Source organism: Oikopleura dioica, chromosome 1, assembly GCF_907165135.1.
Source record: "Oikopleura dioica chromosome 1, OKI2018_I68_1.0, whole genome shotgun sequence".
In the NCBI taxonomy this organism is placed as follows: Eukaryota; Metazoa; Chordata; class Appendicularia; order Copelata; family Oikopleuridae; genus Oikopleura; species Oikopleura dioica.
The window spans coordinates 14044733-14060569 of NC_137291.1; the positions used below are offsets into that span (position 1 = coordinate 14044733).

Here is a 15837-nt window from a genome sequence, read left to right on the forward strand (position 1 = left end):
GATACCATCTATCGCGATCCTTATCACTCTTATAACCTGCTTGAAAAAAGCCCTGTGATATCTGCACAATCAAAACTGATCTAACCGCCCCTGCATCTAAATGTTATCTCAGAATGCTGCCAATCGAGGCTATCATAAGCTTTCTGGAACCAGAGGTCGTTTTCATTAAAGAGTGCGGTATCTGTAGATCAGAAAAATCGCTCTTAGAATTTGTAAAGATAAATTGCACGCATCGGCTCTGCAGGAGTTGCTTCGAAGAATGGTCAAAACGATCCAAAGAATGTCCCTATTGTCGGAAAGTTATGCAAAACGACTCAAGTCTTTGTTAAGTGCCAGAACGTTGGAGTGGCTAAGCACTACGTTGACAATTATCATCGGGTTGCTTACACTCATGCTAGGAGCGACGGGGGTCATGGCCCTCGTCATTATCGCGCGCCTGCATGGTCAACGAGCCGCTGTTGGAGGAGAACAAGCGTTGCTGACTTCCCCGAGTAACCGATCTTGTGTGGACAGAAGAAACACGATAGAAGGACCAGATGATGCAGCGTCTTCCCTTTAATTCAAATTTCTTGCAAGTTACGAGAAAAAAAAAAGGGCCAATTTGGCTGGGATGGAAGTCAGGCGATCAAATTTTATTTCTCTCTAGAAAATAAGGAATGTCTGTTTAGAATGGTTGGTGAGCAATTACCCCGTTTCCAACGATCATATGAGTTGATTCGCCAAATAGTCGAATGGCTAGCGATGGGCATGGATGAATCAAAAATGTACGATTCCTTCAGGGCCCGAGTGACGCTTGGACCTGCTCGAGACGTCGCTTTCGGAGCGTACGAAACAAGCAGAATGGACCTAGAAAGCTACCAACCGTCAAACGATTGGCAGAGTGACGACTTCTCTCTTCTGGATTTTGTTCTTGATACAACTCTTCTAGAAGGATCAACCAGACCTGCAATTATCCATTTCAGCCAATTCTTTAGGACGGGATAATCAAAGACGGCGTGAGATATAGAGACGCCTCGATGAAAATCCACGTTAAAGGCTAACATATGCCATTGGGGTAATCTCAGGAATCCAAGACACCCCAGGTGTACTTGCGAGCCTTCGATGCGAAGCTAGGGAATTCGCGTCGTCACTAAACATTGATGAATTCCTCTCGGAAACAGTGTCGGGTTCGGATATAATCCAAATAGTGCGAAGAGAACGAGTCCATTGCGCGGGAAGATTCTTCAATACCAATGGAGATATACTCCCTGAAGAGTACTGATTTTGTATACAACTTCCACATTATTGTTCTAAACCTATATTTTACTCAGTTGACCCATGAGGAAAAGGATTACAATGAGGTTTATTCAGACTGTGGGATAATGAGCGCTTGGAGGCGGCCGAGAGCTCAAACTTATGTCTTGAACATTTTTCTAAATGCCTGCAAGGGACTTCTGACAGAACCGTACGAGATTCCTGAAACACCGGAGTTGCGACGGATTGCAGAATACTGTAATGCTTACAAGCGAATTCTGGACATATGGCTTCATGAGAACGAGCATTATTTGCAGCTCTTGGGCGAAAACGTCAACAAAATCGTCAATGCACGTAAACTCCGAGAGAAGGCGCAGACGGTCAACAGACGACTGGAAGAAGATGTCGACGAGTGCTGGAGGAGCAATCTGACGAGGCTCGTGGCTCATCGAGTGCTTCTAGAGGTGGCTCGGAGAGTTCCCAAATCTTTCAAGATTGCTGACGTTTTCGTCGGGGCGCAGTATCGGAGCCCGAGTGACAAATTGAAAAGCTCTATACAGAGTCTGAACCATCCTCAACTTTCTTTTGACGAAGAACAAAGAAGAATTCAAACGGCATTCGGTATTATAAATCAGGAGTTTCTTTCAGAAATACCTATCGTCATGAGAAATGCTAACGAAATCTTGGGAAGAGCAACCCTGCCGACGCCGCCACCAAGAGAGTTAGAAAATCTACTTGCCCCGGAATCGTTTGCAAGACCAATCGCTGTGGAGCCAGACCAGCCTTTAGCTGAAAATCCGCAGTCCCCACAGAAAGCACCATCCCCGCCTGAAAACGCAGGGCCTAGTAACTTTGGCTCGAGCACGGATGATCAACTTACAACTGCGCCGGAAAGCTGCAGAAATAAACCTTTGGAGAGAGATTTAGCGGCTCAGAATCCAGTCCCACAGGACGCAGAGGACAGCCTGCTGCCCGCCTGGGCGAGATTTACTCCCACATTCGATCCCGCGCAGCTAAGCCACGACGAAAACAACCTGCTGCCTGATTGGGCGAGCTTTACGCCGACAATCGAGCCCGTGCAGCTGGATCCAGGGGCCCTTGCTCTCCTGAACGAAGATCCTGTTGATTTTCTAGCGCTATGAACGCCCTAAAAAAAAAATATTCGCCTTCACATCTGCATCCTTTTCTTTCCCAACCTGTTCGCCTTTATCGCCTTCATCATTCTCTTGCCAACATCAATCATCGACCTTCTATCTAGTTCCTACGTCGGAACTCATCTCCATAGTTAACTCTCATCTGCCACCTTGTAACGCTGACCATCTTCATTACCAACAGTGATCTTTGAAAACACTATTTTAGGATGTCGTTGGTTAACTTGTGCTGTGACGGAGGCTTCCTTCGAATCGTAGGTGGCACTCTGCGGCCAGGATGCGTGTTCAGCGAGGCTCTGGCAGACAAGCTCGATGAAGTTTCGAAATCACCTGAATGGGCGCCGATCCGAGAACTTATAATCTCCGCGTCGATCGATCATTTGCAAGAGTACGATGACGACTTGCCCACAATAGTCATAAACCTCCAAAAACTGAAAATGGGGCTGCCAAAAACAAATCTGCACGGAATATGCCGTATCCTGATAACGAAAATCCAGTTGGGCCACATCGGACGAGATAGCGTGGCCCGACTTGACAGCTCGGGATATCTTGTGAACGACCCCAATATGACTTGCGCGCTCGAATGCCTTAGACAAGGAATTATCTACCCGAAAGGCATTACTCAGGGAAGGCATAAAGCTAAACAATATATAATAAATATCGTTTAATTTATACCTTTACGAGATTTCCGTCTCGAAGATCCTAAAAACGCTGGAAGCTTACTTCCGCAAGTCGTACCAGGCACGAAGCTTCTTTGCTGCCGAAAAAATCAAACAAAGCTTGGATCACAATCTTCGGCGACAACCGGGCTCTGGTCGATACCCAAAGCTAACCAAACTTCTTCGCAGCTCTGCTCCTGACGCGATCCCTGTGATGAAGAAAAACATCAGCAGGCGTTTGCGACAAATCGAATGCCCCGTAAACCGATCCTTTTACATGAAACGAGGCATCTTGAATGAACGACCGAACCCAAATGTCGATATGGTGACGCAGGTGAATCACCTTGCCACGCGAGCTTACGCTCTGCTTGAAGCAGCACAAGATCATGGCTACGACACACACATGCTTGAGACATTAAAAAGCGGAATCGCGCAAGTTATCGCCAATCGATACCTCATTTTTCTTCGATCTGGGTTCCTAAAACAGCGACTAAGCCTGAGGGTAGCTGCAATTCTTTCCTGCTAAGGTACTAGGTTTCATAAGACGACAACACTCAACAGAATTTCTAGGAAAAAGAAGAGAAAAGAAAGTCAAAACAACGAAAATATAGCCTCTCCTTTTCATCATCATACTCAGAAAAAAAAAGAAACTGTCATTTCCCTGTTGTGCTTCCCTGATAACCGTCATGCCTTCATTAAAACTTTACTTTATTGAGTATCACCAAGGGATTTTAAGAATGGATGGAATCAATCGGATACTCTCAAACCCATCAAAAGCGCCTGATGACGACAGCAATACGTCTCCATTCGTTGCGCAAGCTAGGCTCTTTGTAAAGGCGATTGACGACTGGTTTATCAATTTACATAAGGGACGGAAATTTGACCTCTACTTCCTGCCTGAAGAGAGATTTCAGGGAACTCTAACAAAAGAGAAGAACTCCTTCAAGACTCTTGCAATCAAACGGCTAATAGGGAGGCTCGGAGTTATCTTTCGGTCATGCGGAGGAAAAACTCTAGAAGATTATGATGACGAGGCCGCAGAGATGTTTTCAAAAACGCACCTTTCAGCTGGTCAACTGCGACTAGAGCTTGAGACCCCTACGGAAAGGGAGATCGAAGAAATCTTTCCGTCGACGAAAAGACTTCTGCGTAACCTTGGAGAAAAAGCAAACCAAGATGATTAAAGATATGGCGAATTCTTTCTTTCACCCTTCGAGAACAAAGAGATAAGTACTAGTTATTGAATTAATGCTGTTGTGAGTTCAGATCAATCGATGTCACGATTAGCTAAAATCGACGAGGCGAGACTGCTCGCGAAAAAGAAGACACCCGGTTTCGTTGTTGTTGCTCTGTCAGCATCCCAAATTTCGGGGATTCTTAAGAGCGAATTAAAGAAATGCTTGAAACTAGACGCGACGGCGTTCGATGAAAGGATTCAAGGACATCTTGTCACCGTGCTTACTCCGGAAACATCAGACCTGATTGGTCGCTTGAGGGCTAATGAGCTTACTTATCAAGAAGCGAAGAATAAGGCCACCACGGAGCTTGATCCGGAGCATATTTTTATGGAGGAAATAAGTGAACCTGTTACACCTCCAGTAGTTAAACCAGAGCCTGGATCAAGTAAACCAAAGGAGGAGGTACAATCAACCAAGACTGCAAACCCAACGCTGATGAGTGCTGAGGAGGAATTACGAAAAGCACTTGCCAGAATTAAACTCGAAGGAGGCGCCCAACAGGAAACTGCAGAGGCCGAAAGACTCCTTGGGGGCACTATTAAGACGGAGGGAAAAATGGATTCAACACCGACTACACAGAAAAGGAATACAGGAAGCATGAAACCACAGTCATTTGGTCTTTCAATCTGGGATCCAAGCAAGACATCGCTCATCGATCATCTATCTAGCAGTTTTTTGGCTCTCAAGAACGCTAGAAGAGTGGGAACAGATGAACCGACGCTGTGCAATATCCTGCTGCTTTCGCTTCCTGCTAGTTATTCATATTTGGACTCATTAATACAAGATCGATCGAGCCTGAAGGCTTTCGTGCGACAGATCCTACGATTTATGGGAACTTCAAATAGCGATCTCTTAAGTCTTGTGTACGACGCGGTTCGACGACCCTCAGAGAGCCTGATATCGTTCTTAGGAAGGCTTAAAATGCTTACAGAGTTGTCCGACGAAGGAGACACGAACGCAACAGCCAAGATCCTCTATCATAGAGTGCTTAGCTCGGCAAATGATTCAACCAGGATCGAAATCCGCCGTATCTTGGAGGACGACTTGGACAAACAGAAGCTTACCTTTGCCATGCTGCAAGCTGGAATAATGAAGGCACAAAAGCTGGCACCGACTACAGACGAACTCGATCCAGAAACCCAAAAGATTCTTTCCATCCAAGAAAGTGCCAAATCGGTCGAGGGTGACAGCAAGAAGAATGAGAACGTCGAAGCCGTGCGTAAACCCAGGCCACTCTCCGAAATAAAGTGCTATAACTGTCGATCATTCGGGCACTATGCCCGAAATTGCCCAACTCGACGAAGAGGAACTCGTAGAACTCGAGAATCCTATGCCAGAGAGCCGCGTAATCCGTCCGGGACGGTTACGTTCGCAGATTCCTAAAAAGCGGAGTTTCTCGCCAGAAACGAGCCCGTCTGGCGAGAGGATTTACAATATCAGGGGCTCACTCGGGGAGCATAATGGGAGTAGATCCTGGACGCCCCAGGGACTACTCACGGTTAAGGGAAGTTTGAGCTGCGAGAAAAAGGAATTTTCATGTGTTCCGCTCATCGATAGCGGAGCAAGTTACTCAGTTATTGGTCGGAATACATATGAGAAGTTAAGAAATAGCTTAGCACCCGAATTGCTCCCCACAGCCCGAGCGACTCCTAAATCAGCCTCGGGGACCAGAATGGAAATCATAGGAGACGTGATCTTGACGGTGTCCTTAAAGGCCGACCGTGAATCCATATGTTTCCAAAATGTTAGATTTTCCGTGTTAAAAACCGACGCCATACATGTTATACTTGGCGTTGATGTACTGCGTGGAAGAACCCTTGCTATCAGCAACGACTATGTAAAGCTAGACAGGGTTAAGCTTCCAATTGTTAAAAAGACGCAGCTGATTCAGCTGCTCATAGAAGAACCAATGGAAGTCGGTGGCCTGACGATAATGACCCTTAAAGCCGCCGAGACAATTCCTTTGAATGAAGAGAAACCAATCCAAGTCCTCTTCTCAGTCCGGGACCATACCGAAGAGGCAATGGACGTGAAAGTGATAACGAGACCTCGCGAGTTGAAAACGGGGCTTCAAATCACCATCGATAATCCAAACGGTTGTATTCCGTTGAAGCCACTGGCCATGGTGACAACGATCTCTGATGATGCTCACGTTCATCAACCAGGTAAGGCTCAAATGACCATGTAATTGTACTGTAGAAAGAAATACAAAGTATTGTAAGATATATAAGAACATTTATTAAATCACATCTGTTAAGTATCCAACATCATTCCTGACGAAGAAATAGAGGCGCTGTTAGAAAAAGCGGAGGCGGCCTCGGATGAATCAAAAGAGTTCCTTCGCTCTTTTCTACGCGAATTCTCAGATACTTTCAGCTGCCACGAGAACGACATTGGCGAATACAAAGGGGAACCAGTGCGCTTAAAGCTTATCCCAGGAGCGGAAGCAAAGAAAGCGTGGTGCAGACCACGCAGAGTTCCATATGAACAAGTACCGTGGCTCCGTGGAGAATTGAAGTCGCTAGAAGATAGGAGAATAATACAGAAGAGCTCTGGATCGCCATACAACTCGCCAATAACCCTGGTGAGGAAGAAAAATGGTAAATGGAGAATGGTTATTGATCTGCGCCTCGTCAACACTCTTATCCAGGACTCGAAATGGCCGATTCCCAGCTTGCTTGGTACCTTAGAGGGTTTCTCAGGGGCCAAGGTATTCTCTGTTTTAGATTTTAGAGCTGCCTTCCACCATTTGCTCTTACACAGCGACAGTCGTCCCTTGACGGCTTTCAGTTGTCTCGGAGCACAGTGGGAGTACTCGAGATTACCTATGGGGCTCAAAACGAGCCCCTCTGTGTTCTCGAAGGCCATTTGGGAAACCATACCCGACAGAATCAGGCAATACACCTCGGTCTACATGGACGATTGTGCGATCTCAACCCCTGACGAAAAGTCACATCGATGGGTGCTTCGCGAGCTTTTTGAGGCATTTAGAGAAAAAGGCTGGAAACTAACACCTGGAAAGTGCTTGTTCTTTGTGCGAAAAATAGAATTCTTAGGATTCGAGGTAGGGGACGAAGGATGGTCAGCAAAAGCCAACAGCAAGGAGGCGATTGAGCGATTTCCAACACCTAAAGATAAGCGCTCACTAAAAGCATTCATCGGAACCTGCTCCTTCTTAAGCCAGCTCATCCCGGATCTGCAGAGAACCATGGGTCCACTGCATGCTGTTAGCGGGAAAAAGTCAGTCTTTCGATGGGAATCCGAGCAAGAGGAAGCCTTTCAGGCAGTCAAGTCCGCTATTGCTAGCAGTGTGCCCTTGGCGTTTCCCGATCACAGTCCTAAAACGAGGCTCATTCTAAGCACGGACGCAAGCCTTGTGGGATGGGGCGGAATGCTCAGCCAAAAATCAGCTGCAGGAATTGAAACGCCAATTGGGTTTTGCTCTGGAACCTTCAGGAACAGCCAAACCCGCTGGTCGACATACGACAAGGATCAGGGTTTTAAACTTGGACGAATCGATAAGGACCGTTTAGGATGACTCCTTAAGTTTAAAACCTTGGTAAGGAATTCTTCTCGTTTATAAAATCCTCTGAGCATTTTCACCCTCACTTGTACGGCCGGAGATTCACCTGGAGAACGGATTCGATGGCAGTTAGCCAAACCCTGGCAGGACAATCCTTCGCGCAAGCAAAAAGACCAAGTGCGAAAATTGCGAGGTATCTAGAGATTCTCTCACAATACGAGTTTGAAATAGAACACACGCCAGGAAAATCGGCGGAAATGTCTATGCCAGACTTGCTCAGCCGATACCCACCGGCCGAAGATGGAATTCATTACATAGGCGAGGTCGAGGCCCAATTCAAAAACGCGAACCGGAAATTTCCGCTATGGATCCGAACAAAAGGCAAAACTCATTCAGAAATGGTCCAGGCGCAGGAACAGGATGGAGACCTCCTGCGTCAAGGTGGGGTTTACAAGCCACTTCTAGCGAAATCAAGAATAGTTATCGAAAAAGATGGCCTTCGTTACCTTGAGAACAAAGCTACCTTAAAGCGCCTTCTAATTATTCCAGACTCGCTAGTTAAAGACTGTCTTCGATCTTTTCACCTACCACTGCACTTGAGATATAGAAGATTGAGACAAGAGCTGTCAGAATCCAAGATCTATATTCCGAGGCTTCGCGAACACGTTCGAGAACTCGTGGCCAATTGCGAGGATTGCCTCAAGATGAACCCCGTTACGAATCCAAATGTCCAACCAATCCCAGCAACTCAAAGCCAACACCCGTACGCGCTCGCACAATGCGACTTGACTGGGCCGTATGTGCGGTCCGCTAGAGGCAATACATATATTTTGGTGTTTATCGATCAGTATTCAAGATGGCTGGAATTAAGGGGAATCAAGGACAAGACCGCGAAGTCTGTGGCGAGAGCTCTTATGGATATATTCTACGTCAGGGGGCCTCCGCTCAGTCTCCAGAATGACAACGGCAAGGAGTTCTCTAATGAACTATTGCAACAACTGCTGAAGAGCTTCGGAGTAACCCTAGCCCATGGATCTCCTTATCGACCGAATTGTCAAGGCATTGTTGAGCGAATGAATCGTGAAATAAAGAAATTGATGCGCATATACGGCTCTCCTTCGTCTTGGGATTTATTGTTACCTGCTATACAACTATCTTACAATCTGACGATACATTCTACATTAGGTTGTTCACCGTTCTACCTACTACATGGCTGGCTTTTAATGCGGCCACAGTATGGGAACGTGGACAGCAGTCATTTTGCCACATTGCCTAATAATGTGCGCGACTGGGCGTCAACCGCTGGAAATTTGATGCATCGAACGATGAGTCTGCTCGCTGGCAGAACAGTTCGACCGTCCGAAAGCTATTCGGGTAAAGAAGAAAATTTGGAAGTTGGAAGGAAGGTGTTGATGAAAGTCGAGCAACCACCCGGGGAATGCGGCAAGCTCTTTCAACCCTGGAAAGGTGAGTTTCAGGTTGCAAAGAAGCTGGACCGATATTCATACCTTCTGCGAAATTCATTGTATCCTCGGAGAACTTTTGTAGTACATCGGGAGCGTATCCGCCCGATAGGAACGACAATTGTTCATGGTTCGGAAAAGAATGTGGTGCGCACCGCAAATGAGGTATGTGGTTAGAAATAACAGAACCTAGAATATTCCGAGGAGGCTCGCATACGAGAAGTCGACGACGATGAAGTAATGCTGAGCGATAGAGTACAAGCGCCGACATCGGAGTTGGAAGTCGAAGAAAAACCACATACGTATAACCTGCGAAAGCGTAAAACGCGAAAAAATTGATAAGAGTTAGTAACCGACTTCTTCCGATCGGCACTGTTTTTAATAATTTTTATTTTTGCTGAAGTTTGTGATAAACCTCCGAGAAAAAGGTAGTCACTTAAAGATAAGCAATTCTTTAGACTCGATGGAGGGTGGGAAAATCATAAACGCGAATCTGAACTGCTACAGCACAGCAACTGCTCAAAACGACGACCATTCAGATGCCCGCCTGATGTTGACGGCGTTACTAAGCAGCGAATTTTTAACGCTGTCAGTCTTTGGGCTAGTGTTCGCGCTAGGTGCAGCTGTTGGTGAAGTAGCAACTTTGTGTGTCTTGCGATGTTGCAAGGCAACTAAATAACGAATTTTATCTGAAAAATATTATACAATGTCATGTAACTACAATAGAATATTTTCCAGAGAAAGAAATGAAACAGTTCTAGAATGGAAACGGAGATAACCCAGAGTATGCGTGCACTCGCAGCACAAAAATGGACCGCGACCACGATGCGATACCCCCATCATACGGAAAAAGAATTGGTCCTTGCCTTCTTTCTGACGCTCGAACTCGGCAGCGAAGTACGAGGAAGCATGAATATCATTGCTTTTGGCAAGGCTTTGCGAGACGAAGTGCTTCAACGAGTGAACACTGCAAGACTGGTCGTGATCCACCAATCGAATCGATGGGTTCGACGCGCTTTGTTGAGCCGAGACGACCTCGATGCCACAATCGAAGACATGGACGCGGAAGGACCCAGAGAAAATGAAAACGAGGGCGAACCTGAGACTGGCGCTTAGGGCTCAAACAACATTGAGGAATAACCCGAAAACCTTGTTCTCTCGTGACAAACCTGCTTATCTTAGATTCACTGGAAACTCTCTATTTACTCTTTCTTATACTTTTTCCCTTTTCACAAAGAAGTAATGGAACTCTTCTTTTTAGAACAAGATTCAAGTGTGTTACGATGATATAACGAAGTCGACGGCGATAAAATGAAAGCATTTTGTATATGCGGCAATGGTTACCTGTCCTTCGCAAGATAAGAACTTACTCCCTATATTATAATAGCTGATCCTTTAAAATGAAAAAGCGCTAACATTTTCCGCATCTGTCAGATGTTGCCCTTGAAGATCATAAACTAGTGATATATTATTATCCAGTCCCAATAAAACGGATTTCAGAATGGATCAGGGCGAGAAATCCTCGAGCGCTTCGGAGACAGAACACTCTCAGATAAACTCCGTTCCCTCAACATCCACCAAAGACGTAGATCCCTTATCTGCTAACGACGTCAAGGAAATTGCAACGGAAGAGGATAAAAAGATGCAGCAGGCAGCCAAAGGATTACTCATGCTCAAAAACGAAGTTGCCAAAAACGCTGAACCACAGGTCTGCAGGTGACGATAGGGTAGTAAAACTCTCCGATTAAAGAATATTATAAGGCTCCCTGTAATATCAATCAACCCCTGTTTAACCCCTTCAACGACCAGAACTAGTGCAACGACGACCGCACCTTCCCTACCGCAGGGGCACCCGCTACTTCCAATGATGATGAGTCAACCAGTATTTACCTCGAAAGTCAGAGTAAGAGCTCGGTCGCCAATGCAAGGGAGTCGCCATCAACCTTTAGAAGGCAACTACACTCTTCACGAAATATGCGCTCAAACTATTCTCCAAGAGGTTGTTGTTGACTTTACCGCTTGTGTAAGCGAGGCTAGACTCAGGTACGCCTTTGTCAAGGAGTACAAGAAATAAAAACTCCCTTAAGCCACGAAATAATGGCTAAATGCCGAATTCCCTTATCTCAAGCTCGATGGAACATCAAAAACGCCATGGCGAGACTTTTCCCTCACTCGAAACGAATGCACCTCCATGGAACGGCATTGTATACTAATCTGAGAATGACTTACGAAAGAGCATTGGACCCAAGGATGTAAGAGACCAGCCCTGAAATAAGTCCGCGCTTCGCCAACATTGGAGAGAAAAATAATCCCGAAAACTTCAAATTACTCATCCTGTCTCCATTTTCCAACCTTATGTTCATCAAACGAGAGATCATCCTTTCCCTATCATAAGTTGACCGTGGATAAGAAAAAATTGATTTAAGAATGACGATCGTGTACCTTAGCTACTCAAGGTCAAAAAAAGAATGAAGACAATCCGAGGCTTGAAGGATAATCGGGAAATACAATAGGGTGGAAAGAATTGGCATAAAGGTCGGACTCAATCAGAACAGGCAAACACCCGAAGCTGGATTGAGCCTACCTTAAGCCTTATCTTTCCTGCCAGCAAACTACTCAAGACTACTCACGTTAGAATTCAATACTCTGGTGATGAACCCTGTTCTAGTGCGCCGAATTCTGAAAACCCGGCCTGTCCAGCAGAATAGGCTTTATAAGAATTATAGATGATCATGATGAAAAAAAAACTGTAGTACTTGCGTATTAGTCCCAAATGCTGTCAATGGATAACAGTTATAACATAAGGGAAATTCAGAAAACAGTTAATCAAATAGATGAACTGTACGTGCAAAGTCGAACGAAAAAGCCCCTCCTTAACTGGTCAAATACAACTTATATTTGGACCGATGTTCGCTGGGAAATCGACTGAGCTCCTGCGAAGAATTATGCGATACCAGTTAGCCAAGAAAAAATGTATCGTGATCAAATACGCGAGGGATAATAGATATGGTCTCAAAGACATAACGAGACACGATCAACACACTATCGAAGTCATATCAGCTCTGGAATTGGGCGCGATTCCTGGAAAATGTCTCGAACAAGTCGATGGTAGTAAGTCTTTGTCATTTTTGATCTAAACGTTCGTAGTAATTGGAATCGATGAAGGGCAATTCTACCCAGACTGCATCCGTTTCGCGGAGCTCATGGTGAATAAAGGAAAGATTGTCATCATTGCTGCCCTCGATGCAGATTTTAAAGGACGAAGTTTCAACGGAATCACTGACTTGGTACCCTCCGCCGAAAAAGGTAACTCAATCTCAAAGTTTGAAGATAATCCAGGTATTAGTGACAAAGCTTAAAGCTGTCTGCATGATCTGTGGGGAAGACGCGTCGTTCTCTAAGCGTCTGCAAGAATCCGAGCAGCAACTGGAAATTATTGGTGGAACAGACAGATACATAGCTGTCTGTCGCCAATGTTTTGGAGAAAAATAAATTCCTGTGCTAGATTGAGGAAAAACCTTCATTATTGCTGGAAGAAGCTCATCTCGCTTCTCCATATTCCAGAGATATCTATTGAATGTAATATTCAGAATGGACTTGGAAGTGACTGAAAAACTGAGAGCTCTGGCCGCTCGGCGATGGAACGATCATAAAAAGCGGTTTACCTTGCACTCCGAGAAAGAGCTGGTCCTTGCCTTCTTTTTAACTCTCGAATTCGATAGTGATGTAAGAGGAAGTATCAATCTGATAGCCTATGGCAAAGCCTTGCGAGACGAAGTCATGCGCAACGTGAACACATCGCGACTGGTTGTTCTTTACCAGTCCAATCGATGGGTTCGACGCGCTTTGTTATTACATGACAACCTTGACGATGGCATCGAAGAATTCGCCATAAGTGGATCTCACAATTATCAACTGGACACTCAGAGTGCAGGAGAAGAGTAAAAGCAAAATTCTTCCCCTTATGATCGCTGGAGACGTTCCCCCAATAGATTTCCCTTGAAACGTGTTCAATCTTACTTTTGCTTCATCCTAAATAGCATTGTAGAGCACTATCAATTGACACTCTCTTATTATCTAGATATCGAATCGGACCGAAAGACCAACGGAGAAAACTAACCTGGAAAAAGGCGGACTGCGAGACTTGGTATTCGATTTGCTCAATCACCTCTGTTATAAAATATGCTGTGATTGGGCATAATTTATGCCATCTTTCGCATACTGATAGTCGACTGGAAGGACGCAGAAAAGCATAAGGCCTAGCGAAGTAATCCCTTCCTTTTCCAACAAGAACCTACAGCGTTGTTAATTGTAGAAAACAGACCCGCGTCTTACAAACAAAATCACTTTAGACTGAACAAAATGGTAATAACACGATAATAACGACCTGCGATAAAATGCCGCTGAAAGTCCATAAAGCATTCTATTGGACGCGTAATGCTACTTTAATCCGAAAATTGAAAAATGAAATTCACAACAAATATGAAGAAATCATTTGTGGAGACGACCTCCGATGTCATGCCGATAAAATGTTACTGAAGTTGTAAGAAGAATTCGATTTGGTTGACGACTTGACCTCAATAATGCTACTTTAACCCAACGATTATAAAATGAAATTCACGACAGTTAATGAAAAAGTACTCAAAAGATTGGATTAACAGTAAAAATGACCGACGAGAAAATGTTACTGAAATTGTAAGAAAAGGAAGAGTGCAAATACTGATTCGACTATCGAGCCTGTTTCAACACGCCTCCTCTGAAGCAAGTATCATTTTATGAAACCTGCTCTTATTATAATGATTTTAGTTAAATGAAAATTAATTGTTCTATCATGAAGTTTTAGACTGGAAAAGACTAGAAATAGAACGGTATTCGCGAAATCCATTGCCCAAAAGATATAGATGGATATGTTTTTGAGGTGCGATAAACAGCGAAAGAAAAGCTAGCCGTCCTGATTGTTCGGATGTATAACTGCTTTCGGTTAAGTCACCCACTTTACAAGCGACGAATTAAAATTAAACAAACATGTTATTTAAATGTTAGATGTGATGCCAAAGTAGCCGTCCTGCGACAACCTTGGAATTGCCCACAATGTGGATCGGACTTTATCGACAAAACAAGTTCTACGCATCACCAGCAACAGTCGGTGCCTCAGCAGCCACACTCTCGTAAGACTTAATGGAATTCACACTAACTTGCACTAGCTCAAGGCGTGCCAGGGACAAGTAGAGCGTACGTAACCCAAGCAGAGTCAGAAGGAGTGCGAAGAGTCGCTCGGAGAAGTGGTGCTTCTACATACACAGCGATTCAGTCCAGCCATAGGCAAGGAACAATGACGAATCGAGCAGTTACAACGTATCATCAACCGCAAAGATCAAACCCATTCGGAGTTATTGGGCCCCCTATGCAACCTCAATCACTCAGAAGCCTAATTAACAGCCTGCCTCGCGTGCAGCCACAATCGCCAGGACAACCAGCGCAACAACGTTATCCTCAACCCCTGATGTTCGTAACCCCTGATGGTCGCATAGTCAACCAAATTCGACCCGTAGTCACAACACGCGCAGAAGTCCAAGGGCGAATACGAGCATTACAAGTTCGAGAACTTACGCCCGAACAAAAGGAGGATCCGTGCTCAATCTGCCTAGACAATCTCGAAAAAGAAGCCGCATTCCTCCCGAGATGCGGTCATTTTTTTCACCCGAATTGTATGAAAACTTGGCTGGAACAAAAGAATTCTTGCCCTCTCTGTCAAGAAAAGGTTGTCTGAGCTGTCACGAACAATCGACGTGATTTTTGAACGAAGGGATTTAGAATTAGAAATGTTTAGACTGAAAATGACTGCCGCCATTGTGTTAAAACACCCAATTTGCGGGTGTTGATTTACGGAGAAATAATTACGATATCGAGGCCCTAATTTTACAGACAATCACGATGCCAAAAACTCCCGCATTGCACGTCATGCAGAACTCGGACCAAATTGTCGAAAAATCAATTTTGTTTGAAGGAGTGAAGAATTCAGCAGAAAATATGGCTGCTTCCAACTAACCAATTGCTAGGAATGACTCCGCAATTGATGTTATTTTTTTGGGATGAAAACTTTGTATTTTTGTCAAATACCTCTATCAACATTGTCTTTGGCTACCGTCTCGACAAAGTTACTGACCCAAAATGCTCTGCTGGATCGCTCCCTTCAATGGCAGATTCCGTTTCACTAGCTCATCTAGTACCTCGAGCACTGTCTGAGGGAAATAAACTGGAAAGCGTCAAAAATTGTAGCAGAGTCTCGGAGATGGTCCAGCGATGATCTCCCTCGGTTTGGCTCCGGCAAGTCGGAACTCAAAGTAACGATCGAAGAAGCTGTGGAAGCTCTTGTCAACTCTAATGCGATCGTCCGTGGTAATGCAGTGGACGCTATCGCCACCTTAATCGGTATGTTCCCCGGCTACGTTCTAAGTTGGCGACCGAAAAGAACCCATCAAGGCCCCAAATAGACTCAGTAACTGCTTTTTGTCACTTGGCAAAAGTTCGACGGTGTACCATTGACACCCACTCGTGGATCCGTGCTCA

The 15837-nt window shown here is 45.0% G+C and overlaps 1 protein-coding gene across 3 annotated transcripts in view; it reads right to left on the reverse strand.

Moving 5' to 3' along the window:
- The window catches only part of LOC145695281 (dual specificity protein phosphatase CDC14A-like), a 30194-nt gene that overhangs the window by 6474 nt on the left and 7883 nt on the right, over window positions 1-15837 (reverse strand). The gene's annotated exons all lie outside the window — the stretch shown is intronic.